General features: G+C 37.6%; 1 protein-coding gene across 1 annotated transcript in view; it reads left to right on the top strand.

Moving 5' to 3' along the window:
• LOC143733302 (receptor-type tyrosine-protein phosphatase mu-like) overlaps positions 1 to 10,000 on the top strand; it is a 325,940-nt gene that overhangs the window by 110,836 nt on the left and 205,104 nt on the right. The gene's annotated exons all lie outside the window — the stretch shown is intronic.

The raw sequence follows: 10,000 nt of genomic DNA, 5'->3' as shown, positions 1-10,000 counted from the left end.
CTTTAAATGTAATTGAGCTTCCGATACTCAGGCAACAACAAAACAGGCGAATCTCACAATATGGACATGAGATTTCATTTATTAACAGAACACAGTGTTGCAGTTTTTGCACTTTGATAATTGCGCAAAGACAATTTGTGTTATGGATATTATTTACATCAATCGTGTAGACCTTCCTTTACAAACAGTGTGTGTGTGTGTGTGTTATGGGTAGGTTTAGTGGTAGGGTTAGTGTAAGGGAACAGAATATACAGTTTGGACAATATAAAAACCATTACATCTATGGAGAGTCCCCCAAAAAAGATAGTGAACCAGACATGTTTGTTTGTGTGTGTGTGTTTGCACGTGCGTGTGAGTGTGTGTGTGCGCATGTGTGTGTGTGTGGTCAGATAAATGTTATTTTCTGTCACCTGCCCATCAGTTTCAGGTGAATGTAATGAAAATCTGCTCTCCATTAGAGAGAAACAGAAAATCACATTTTCTGCTGCTTGATTTCCACATGTGCTGTGAGCCTGAAGAGAGAATGTGTGTGTGTGTGTGTGTGTGTGTGTGTGTGTGTGTGTGTGTGTGTGTGTGTGTGTGTGTGTGTGTGTGTGTGTGTGTGTGTGTGTGTGTGTGTGTGTGTGTGTGTGTGTGAGCCTGAAGAGAGAGACGCACATGGATTTCACACATGCTGGTCATTAGTGACCCGTTCTCATGGGTACTGACGGATCCCCGTGTTAATTGGTGGAACGAGCCCCCGTGACCCCGCGCAGGGAACGCGCGCTTTGGTAAATTACTCCATTAGAGCGACAGCGAGAGGTCACGACGAGACCCTGATTAGATGCCTTAGAGGAACACACACACACACACACACACACGCCAAACCCTGCAACACATCATCATTTCATTTGTAAAGTTTCATTATGACGTGTGGAGTAGTGTGAGCTACTCAATTCAAAAATGATTTTAAACTGGCTTCTGTCACATTATTAATGCGTTACTGAACTTTTTAACTATAAATAATAATATTTATTATTGTTATTATTGTTGTTAAATAGAATAAGGGAAATTAAGAAATATTACTATTGCAATTTATCTACTGTAAAATAAAACATATGTAAGGAAAATAATAGAATAATAAGTGTTTTATAATAATAATAATAATAATTTGAGTTGCTACTATTATTAAAAAACAGTAAATAAAATTAAGAAATGTTCTTTTTTCATTGTGTATTTAAGGAAAATAATGTAATAATAAAATAAAATAAAATAATAATAATAATAATAATAATAATAATAATAATACAATAATAAATGAAATAAATAAAAAATGTAAATGTAATAACAATAAAAATATTATTATTATTGTTTTTACTATTATTAAATACAATTATAAATACAATTATTGTACATTATATTATTTTATTTTTACTGTAAAAAAGTTAAATAATGTTTTTATATTAGTATTATTAATATTATTGTTTTTGCTTATAAATAAAATAATAAGGCAAATTAAGAAGTATTACTATTGCAAATTTTCACACCGCCAAACCGTGCAACACATAATTTCATTTGTAAAGTTTCATTATGACGAGTGGAGTAGTGTGAGCGATTTTAAACAGGCTTCTGTCAGATTATTCATGCTTTGCTGAACTTTTTGATTGCATTAGAGGAATAATTCAGGCAATAATTAAAATTAATATACTCATTAGCTCTAATGACTTTCTAAACCTTTAGTGATGGCATCTGTGAAGCTGCTAACACTGTCCTAGCCAGACGAAACTCCGCCACACAATTAAAAAAGTATCTTTATCATGTTAATCAGCCGGAACGAACAACAGAGGATTGTAATCGGTTTCTATTTCTGTGACATCGCAGCTGGATAGACAAACAAAGATGACAATGATAATCTTAGGAACTAATTATGTGTTTTATTTTATCTTAAAAAGGTCTAAAGTCAGTTTTAGCCAAACCCGAAAGCAATAATTGATAATTCATCTCAGATCTTAGAAATATGTATATATTTTTAAGGTTTATATGTTTGAACTGCATGTAAAAATCATTTTTATTGACATTCAATTATCATTCATATTTGATATACTGTTTGTATCATACATATTTTTTTTTCATACATCTCATAATAGTATTTATCAGAGATCTTGAAAATAAATGAAAGGAAATAGGAATGTTTAAACTGTTTATTCAATGACAAATATTGTTTCATTCACTCACTGTGCATTGACCCCAAAAACACCCTAGACCTCAGAGGGTTAATAATTAAAATGATTTAATATTTATAAATGAAGTGCAGTAATGCAAATTCAGTGCGCTTGCAGAGAGACTCCGCTCTTCTGATTGGCTGTGAGTTTTGATTGATTGGTTGAGAGTTCAGTGTGCTTGCAGAGAAACTCCGCCCACACGCTCCTTTGATTGGCTGTGATCTTTGATTGATTGGTTGTGAGTGCAGTGCGCTTGCAGATAGACTCCGCCCACGCTCCTTTGATTGGCTGTGATCTTTGATTGATTGGTGTTGAGTGCAGTGCGCTTGCAGAGAGACTCCGCCCACACGCTCTTCTGATTGGCTGTGAGTTTTCATTGATTGGTTGAGAGTTCAGTGCGCTTGCAGAGAGACTCCGCCCACACGCTCTTCTGATTGGCTGTGAGTTTTGATTGATTGGTTGAGAGTTCAGTGCGCTTGCAGAGAGACTCCGCCCACACGCTCTTCTGATTGGCTGTGATTTGTGATTGATTCGGTTGTAAATGTAAAGTGCGCTTGCAGAGAGACTCCGCCCACACGCTCTTCTGATTGGCTGTGATTTTTGATTGATTTGGTTGTGAGTGCAGTGTGCTTGCAGAGAGACTCCGCCCACACGCTCTTCTGATTGGCTGTGATTTTTGATTGATTTGGTTGTGAGTGCAGTGTGCTTGCAGAGAGACTCCGCCCACACGCTCTTCTGATTGGCTGTGATTTTTGATTGATTTGGTTGTGAGTGCAGTGCGCTTGCAGAGAGACTCCGCCCATGCGCTCTTCTGATTGGCTGTGAGTTTTGATTGATTGGTTGAGAGTTCAGTGCGCTTGCAGAGAGTCTCCGCCCACACGCTCCTTTGATTGGCTGTGATCTTTGATTGATTGGTTGTGAGTGCAGTGCGCTTGCAGATAGACGCCGCCCACACGCTCTTCTGATTGGCTGTGATCTTTGATTGATTGGTGTTGAGTGCAGTGCGCTTGCAGAAAGACTCCGCCCACACGCTCTTCTGATTGGCTGTGAGTTTTGATTGATTGGTTAAGAGTTCAGTGTGCTTGCAGAGAGACTCCGCCCACACGCTCTTCTGATTGGCTGTGATTTGTGATTCATTCGGTTGTATATGTAAAGTGCGCTTGCAGAGAGACTCCGCCCACACGCTCTTCTGATTGGCTGTGATTTTTGATTGATTTGGTTGTGAGTGCAGTGTGCTTGCAGAGAGACTCCGCCGACACGCTCTTCTGATTGGCTGTGATTTTTGATTGATTCGGTTATGTCACGAACACACACACAGACAGCGTAGATCCAATAGCAGGTATTTATTAAAAGGGGTAATCCGTACTCACATCCAGTCCAGGCAAGGGTCAAATTCCAACAAAGACAGTCCAAGAATAAACAACAAAACACGAGAAAGAAGCAACAACAGGAACGGAAGTGTGGGGACATTAAACAACGAATCCGGACACATACTAACACAGACAGGGAATATATACACAGATCTAAACAGACTAACAATGAACAGCTGGGAACAATGATGACGGGGAACAGCTGAGTGCAATTAACTGATGAGTGACAGTGACAGACAGAATGCTGGGAAATGAAGTCAATAGTGAAGGACACCGTGATAACGAGGACCTCTAGTGGACACCTGGGGAACACAAACCCAACACTGTGACAGGTTGTGAGTGCAGTGCGCTTGCAGAGAGACTCCGCCCACGCGCTCTTCTGATTGGCTGTGATCTTTGATTGATTGGGGTTGAGTGCAGTGCGCTTGCAGAGAGACTCCGCCCACATGCTCTTCTGATTGGCTGTGAGTTTTGATTGATTGGTTGAGAGTTCAGTGCGCTTGTAGAGAGACTCCGCCCACACGCTCTTCTGATTGGCTGTGAGTTTTGATTGATTGGTTGTGAGTGCAGTGCGCTTGCAGAGAGACTCCGCCCACACGCTCTTCTGATTGGCTGTGATTTTTGATTGATTGGTTGTGAGTTTAGTGCGCTTGCAGAGAGACTCCGCCCACACACTCTTCTGATTGGCTCTGAGTTTTGATTCATTAGTTGTGAGTTCAGTGCGCTTGCAGAGAGACTCCGCCCACACACTCTTCTGATTGGCTCTGAGTTTTGATTGATTGGTTGTGATTGCAGTGCGCTTGCAGAGAGACTCCACCCACACGCTCTTCTGATTGGCTCTGAGTTTTGATAGATTGGTTGTGATTGCAGTGCGCTTGCAGAGAGACTCCGCCCACACGCTCTTCTGATTGGCTGTGATTTGTGATTTATTCGGTTGTGAGTGCAGTGCGCTTGCAGAGAGACTCCGCCCACACGCTCTTCTGATTGGCTGTGATTTGTGATTGATTCAGTTGTGAGTGCAGTGCGCTTGCAGAGAGACTCCGCCCACACGCTCTTCTGATTGGCTGTGATTTTTGATTGATTGGTTGTGAGTTTAGTGCGCTTGCAGAGAGACTCCGCCCCCACACTCTTCTGATTGGCTGTGATTTTTGATTGATTTGGTCACGTCTCGTTTTTGATTTGTTTCTGGTGAATTGCTTGTCACTATAATCTGTCTTAATCTGGTTAGGAAACAGTGTAAAACAGAAACACAAACACACAGTAACTCTCAGTGTTGAATACTGTGGTTTTACCCTCAGCCGCCTGAAATATCTTCCTTCACTTGTGTTTAAACATCCAGCACATTTGTGGCATTCCGACTCCGGGAGCGGTTTAACAGGAGCATCCCAACATTTCTGACATGGGTTGGGTTTAACAGTATATATATATATAACGAGTGCATGTGTTTGCTGAAATTATTGGTGTCTGTGACTTTCTATTTCTGTCCCGTCTGCGTTCAGGAATGATGTGCACTCTCGAATGTTGCTCGTGTTTCATCTCTAACTAGCATGTGTTATAGAGGCTCTTAAAAAGATTTGACATGCATCGCTCTGTGTGATAAGAAAAGAGCGAATGTGTGTCTAATTAGCGACGTTCGGATAATTATTGGTCGCTTTAATTGCACAGTATCGTAAGAAATGAAACCACCTGGTGCTTTGGACATTATTTTGTAATTATAGGCTCGATTTGATGTTTTTCCTCACTGGAAAGATGTGGTTGAAACCTCTGTGCTAATTGGTACGATCAGGTCAGCGATCAGAACTTTTAATTGGTGACAGACATTTCGTTTTTATGCATTTCTTTTTTTTCTTGTCATAGAATTTTTATTGTTGCAAACTGCATTTTTACATTTTATACCACCATAAACAACCCTGTCCAGCCCCATCAATGCAATCCAGGAGATCTGAAAATAAAATAAATTAAAATCAAATCAAATAAATGACATACATATATATATATCATACAAGCAGAGATACATGAACATGAATCAACATGCACCAATGCTATATTTTCATCATTTGTGTACAAACAAGTATTCATTAATGAGCTCATTGTTTCTGCATTAAATTATTACATTGTTTAAATTAATACATTTTTTGCTAACTGTGATTTTGTATATGTGCATTTCTGAAATACATAAGTTAGATAACAGAACACTGTAAATTATAATGTGGACTCGTGCATTTTCTGTAAAGCTGCTTTGAAATGATGTGTATTGTGAAAAGCGCTACACAAATAAACGTGAATTGAATTAAATACATGCATAATTGAGATGATGATAATATTAATTTTTAAAAAAGCCATCAGATTTAAGTGTGTTTACTTCTCGAGAACTAAAGCTTCATGTTTCGAGCTGAAGTCACATGTTTTAATGGTACGTAACAAATTATGATATTGATATTTCTCAAATATGTGTTTTCATTTATGAGATACAAGGTAACATTCCAGAGCAATTTAACATGTATTTTACAGTAAATTCACAGGTTTCGCTGTCACTCGTCAATATACAGATTTTCATCTTCCAAAATTTCTCACTTGTAGAAGTTAATACTCAATAAGATTTATGGGTTTTAAATTATGGAATGGTTTATCCCATCTAGCAAGTTAATAGATTATAAAAGATGTATAAAGGATAAATTCATTGTTGCTTTGTAATTATGTCTTATATATTTCCCGTTGTTGTTGATTATGCATTTATGAGCCATACGGGGTTTGTTTTTGGTATGTATATTTTTGGGGGGTTTCGATATATGTTGTAACTCATTTGATTCAGTCATATACATATATATTATAGTTTTAACATTTCTTTTTTCCCTTGTTGTTTAATGGGGGGGTTTAAATAAGCTCTTTTGGGTTTCTGCCTCTGCACAGTATTTGGACTGTATTTTCTTGCTCTTATTGTATATATTTAACATTTGTGCAAATATAATTAAACTAAACTAAACGTACAGGAACAGACAAGAGTCTGAAAGCTCCTCTCGTCTCATTCTCTCCTTTTGTCTCATTTCATCTCTTGATTCGTCTCATCAGATCAAGTCAAGTCTCATTTATTTACACAGCGCTTTACAATACTGAGCGTTTCAAAGCAGCTTTACAGAGATAACAGGAAAATAATGCAACAAAGTTTGTTTCTAGAAGAAAACAGCGTCGCAGTCCATCTTTAGTAAGTTCTGTGATGGTTCATTTTCATTGTTAAAAAAAAAAAAAAGGTATTAATTTACTGTTTATATCCGCTCTGGAGAAACCGTGATGTCATCGTCCAGCTCATATAATGGAGTCGATGCAGGAGATCAATAATATTGTTGAATATTAAATGAACACTGCAAAAAATGCTTTTCTAACTTAGTATTTTTGTCGTGTTTCCAGTCCAAATATCAAGTATTTCTTAAATCGAGATGCATATACTAAAGTTTTAAAATGACATAAGATATTAAGTCTTGTTTTCTGGGGAAATAAATAAAAACTAAGTGAGTTTTTGTTTAAAACAAGCAAAATTATCTGCCAATAGGGTCAGAAAAATAATCTTGTTTCTGTTTGGATTAACATTATATTTCTAACTCCATCGGCACATAATTTTGCCTTTTTTAAAGCATCAACTCAGGACAGAAAACAGGATATAATATCTCATGTCATTTTGCTCATCTAGTAAATGCATCTTGATTTAAGAATTTTTTGGAAACGACAAAAATCCAAAGTTAGAAAAGCATTTTTTGCAGTGAAATCAAACATTGCCTGATCTGATTTCTCATCTAGTCTCGTCTCCTCTCTATTCAACTCATCTCATCAAACCTCGTCTCGTCTCACCGTGTCTCATCTTTTCAGATCACTCATTTATTCTCATTTCATCTCTTGATTCGTCTCGTCTCGTCTCGAGTGCAGTAAGAGGGGAGTGATGGAGTTAAACTGGTGTGTGTGTGTGTGTGTGTGTGTGTGTGTGTGTGTGTGTGTGTGTGTGTGTGTGTGTGTGTGTGTGTGTGTGTGTGTGTGTGTGTGTGTGTGTGTGTGTGTGTGTGTGTGTGAGAGCGCTGGCAGAGCTGTGTGATATTATGGGATGTTTGGAGAACCGCACCCAGTTCCTAAAGGAAGCGTGTCATTCCTGTCCTTCATCTGAGCGTGTGTTCCTCTGTCAAACTTATATTATATATATATATATGTTATATATGTTAGTTATTATTATTAAACTGCAGTTCAGTCCCTGTGAAACCTGAAAAATTTGAAGAAGTCATTATTTCTCGTCTACTTAATGTTAGTGAAACAGATTATAACTCATATAGTTTTAAAAACGATCATCTGTCATCATTTACCAAACCAGCCTGACTTTCTTCAGTGGAAGACTTTCAACATCGGACCCCATTGAAATGCATTATATACAGAAAAAATGTTCTTCAAAATACACTGCTTTTCTAACTTAGTATTTTTGTCTTGTTTCCAGTCCAAATATCAAAAAATTCTTAAATCAAGATGCATTTACTAGATAAGTAAACTGACATGAGATATTATGTCCTGTTTTCTGGGGGAATTAATCAACATTAAGAGTTGATGCTTAACAAAAGCAAAATTATGTGCCAATGGGGTAATTAAAATAATGTTAATTCAAAAATAAACAAGATTATATTTCTGACCCTATTGGCAGATAATTTAGCTTGTTTAAAGCAAAAACTCACTTCATTTTTATTTATTTCCCCAGAAAACAAGACTTAATATCTTATGTCATTTTTCTACTTTAGTAAATGCATCTTGATTTAAGAAATGTTTGATATTTGGACTGGAAACAAGACAAAAATACTCAATAAGAAAAGCATTTTTTGCAGTGTGTCTCTCAAGTTTGAAAGGGAGTGATTAAAGGTTTTTAATCAAGTTAATCCAAATGTGTGTGCCGATGTCAGATTATATATAACCGTATATTTAATTCAAGCTGCTTTTCCACATCATATTTTCAAGAACCCGAGTCTGTCGGTCAACAGCCGGTCCAGGTCGGTGTGACCGTGACGTTGCAGAACCGGCTCAAGGGACGCCTGTCAAAACACTGAATATGCATCATAATAGAAAGCTTAGCAAAGAGCATGCATCCCAGAATCCTTCACTCTGCCGTCTTTAGCCCTGACCCCCAGAGTCTGGCTGTCGAGTTGAATTGTTTGGCTGTATAAACCGAGCAGATTTAGCACATGCTGCCGCAGCATCTCTCTGATAGAGACGTGATTTACCACGTCTATAAAACCTGCAATCTGACAGACAGCCGATTCACCATGAGCACCCTTGGAGCCCGATCCCGTTCGCCCGCTGATTTAACAAGTTTAGCCCAATCACTAAAGCCAAATGGTGTTTTAATGACCAGCGCGAATGGTGTTTCCTCCTCTTCGTAATTTCCATTGAAACAGGAAGCTATTGAATGGCTCCTCCCACTTTTCAAATAGCCAATAGCGTTTAGTTTCCCTCACTGATTGACAGCACCATGGAAGCGAATCCGAGCGCTGATGATACGCGGGATTTAATTGTTAAATTCTAGCCATTTTTAACTCACAAAACCAGTCACAAGTCGCACGGTATATTTTTGGCAATAACCAACAATACATTGTGTGGGTCAAAATGATAAATTTTTCTTTCATGCGAAATATCATTAGGATATTAAGTAAAGATCATGTTCCATGAAGATATTTTGTAACTATCCTACTGTAAATATCTAAAAAATATGTATTTTTGTGATTGGATGCAGCGAAACCGCGAACATAAATGCAATGCAAATGTTTACATTTTTTTGCACCTTCAGATTCCAGATTTTCAAAAATAACTCGGCCAAATATTGTCCTATCCTAACAAACCATACATCAATGGAAAGCTTATTTATTCAGGTTTCAAATTATACATAAATCTCAATTTACACAAATGTACTCTTGTGACTGGTTTTGTGGTCCATGGTCACATTTCATTCTTAACCAACGTTGGTAAAGGAATAAAACTCGAGCGTTTGAGCAACAGAACACGAGTCTCAGACCCATGTTGACGCGTGAGCTCTCGCTTTGGTCAGGTGGTGTTTATAGCAGAGGGGGCGGAGCTTCAGATTCTAGAGAGCATTTGATTGGACAGAAGATGTGATGAGAAGCGGTGATGTCATCCATTTTAACGGAAGTGCACTGATAAAATTGATTTTGTGGTGAAGTAAATACTACAGAAAAAAACAGTAATTTACTTGAAAAAGTTAGTTCAGGTAAGAATTTAAAAAAGAAGGAAAATCTATATTAACACTCAATTCAATCGTGTATAAATGAAAGTGTAAATATCAACGTTATAAAATGGTGTTCCCATCATGCACTGGGTCTTGAATAATTAATGAGGTTGTTTTTTCACTGTTTTCCAGCTGTATTTACACTGTTTTATCATTGCTTTTGTTGT

This window comes from Siphateles boraxobius, unplaced genomic scaffold, assembly GCF_051911475.1.
Source record: "Siphateles boraxobius isolate OS27281-9 unplaced genomic scaffold, OSU_SipBor_1 96, whole genome shotgun sequence".
Lineage (NCBI taxonomy): Eukaryota > Metazoa > Chordata > Actinopteri > Cypriniformes > Leuciscidae > Siphateles > Siphateles boraxobius.
This window is presented reverse-complemented; position numbering and strand designations above follow the sequence as displayed.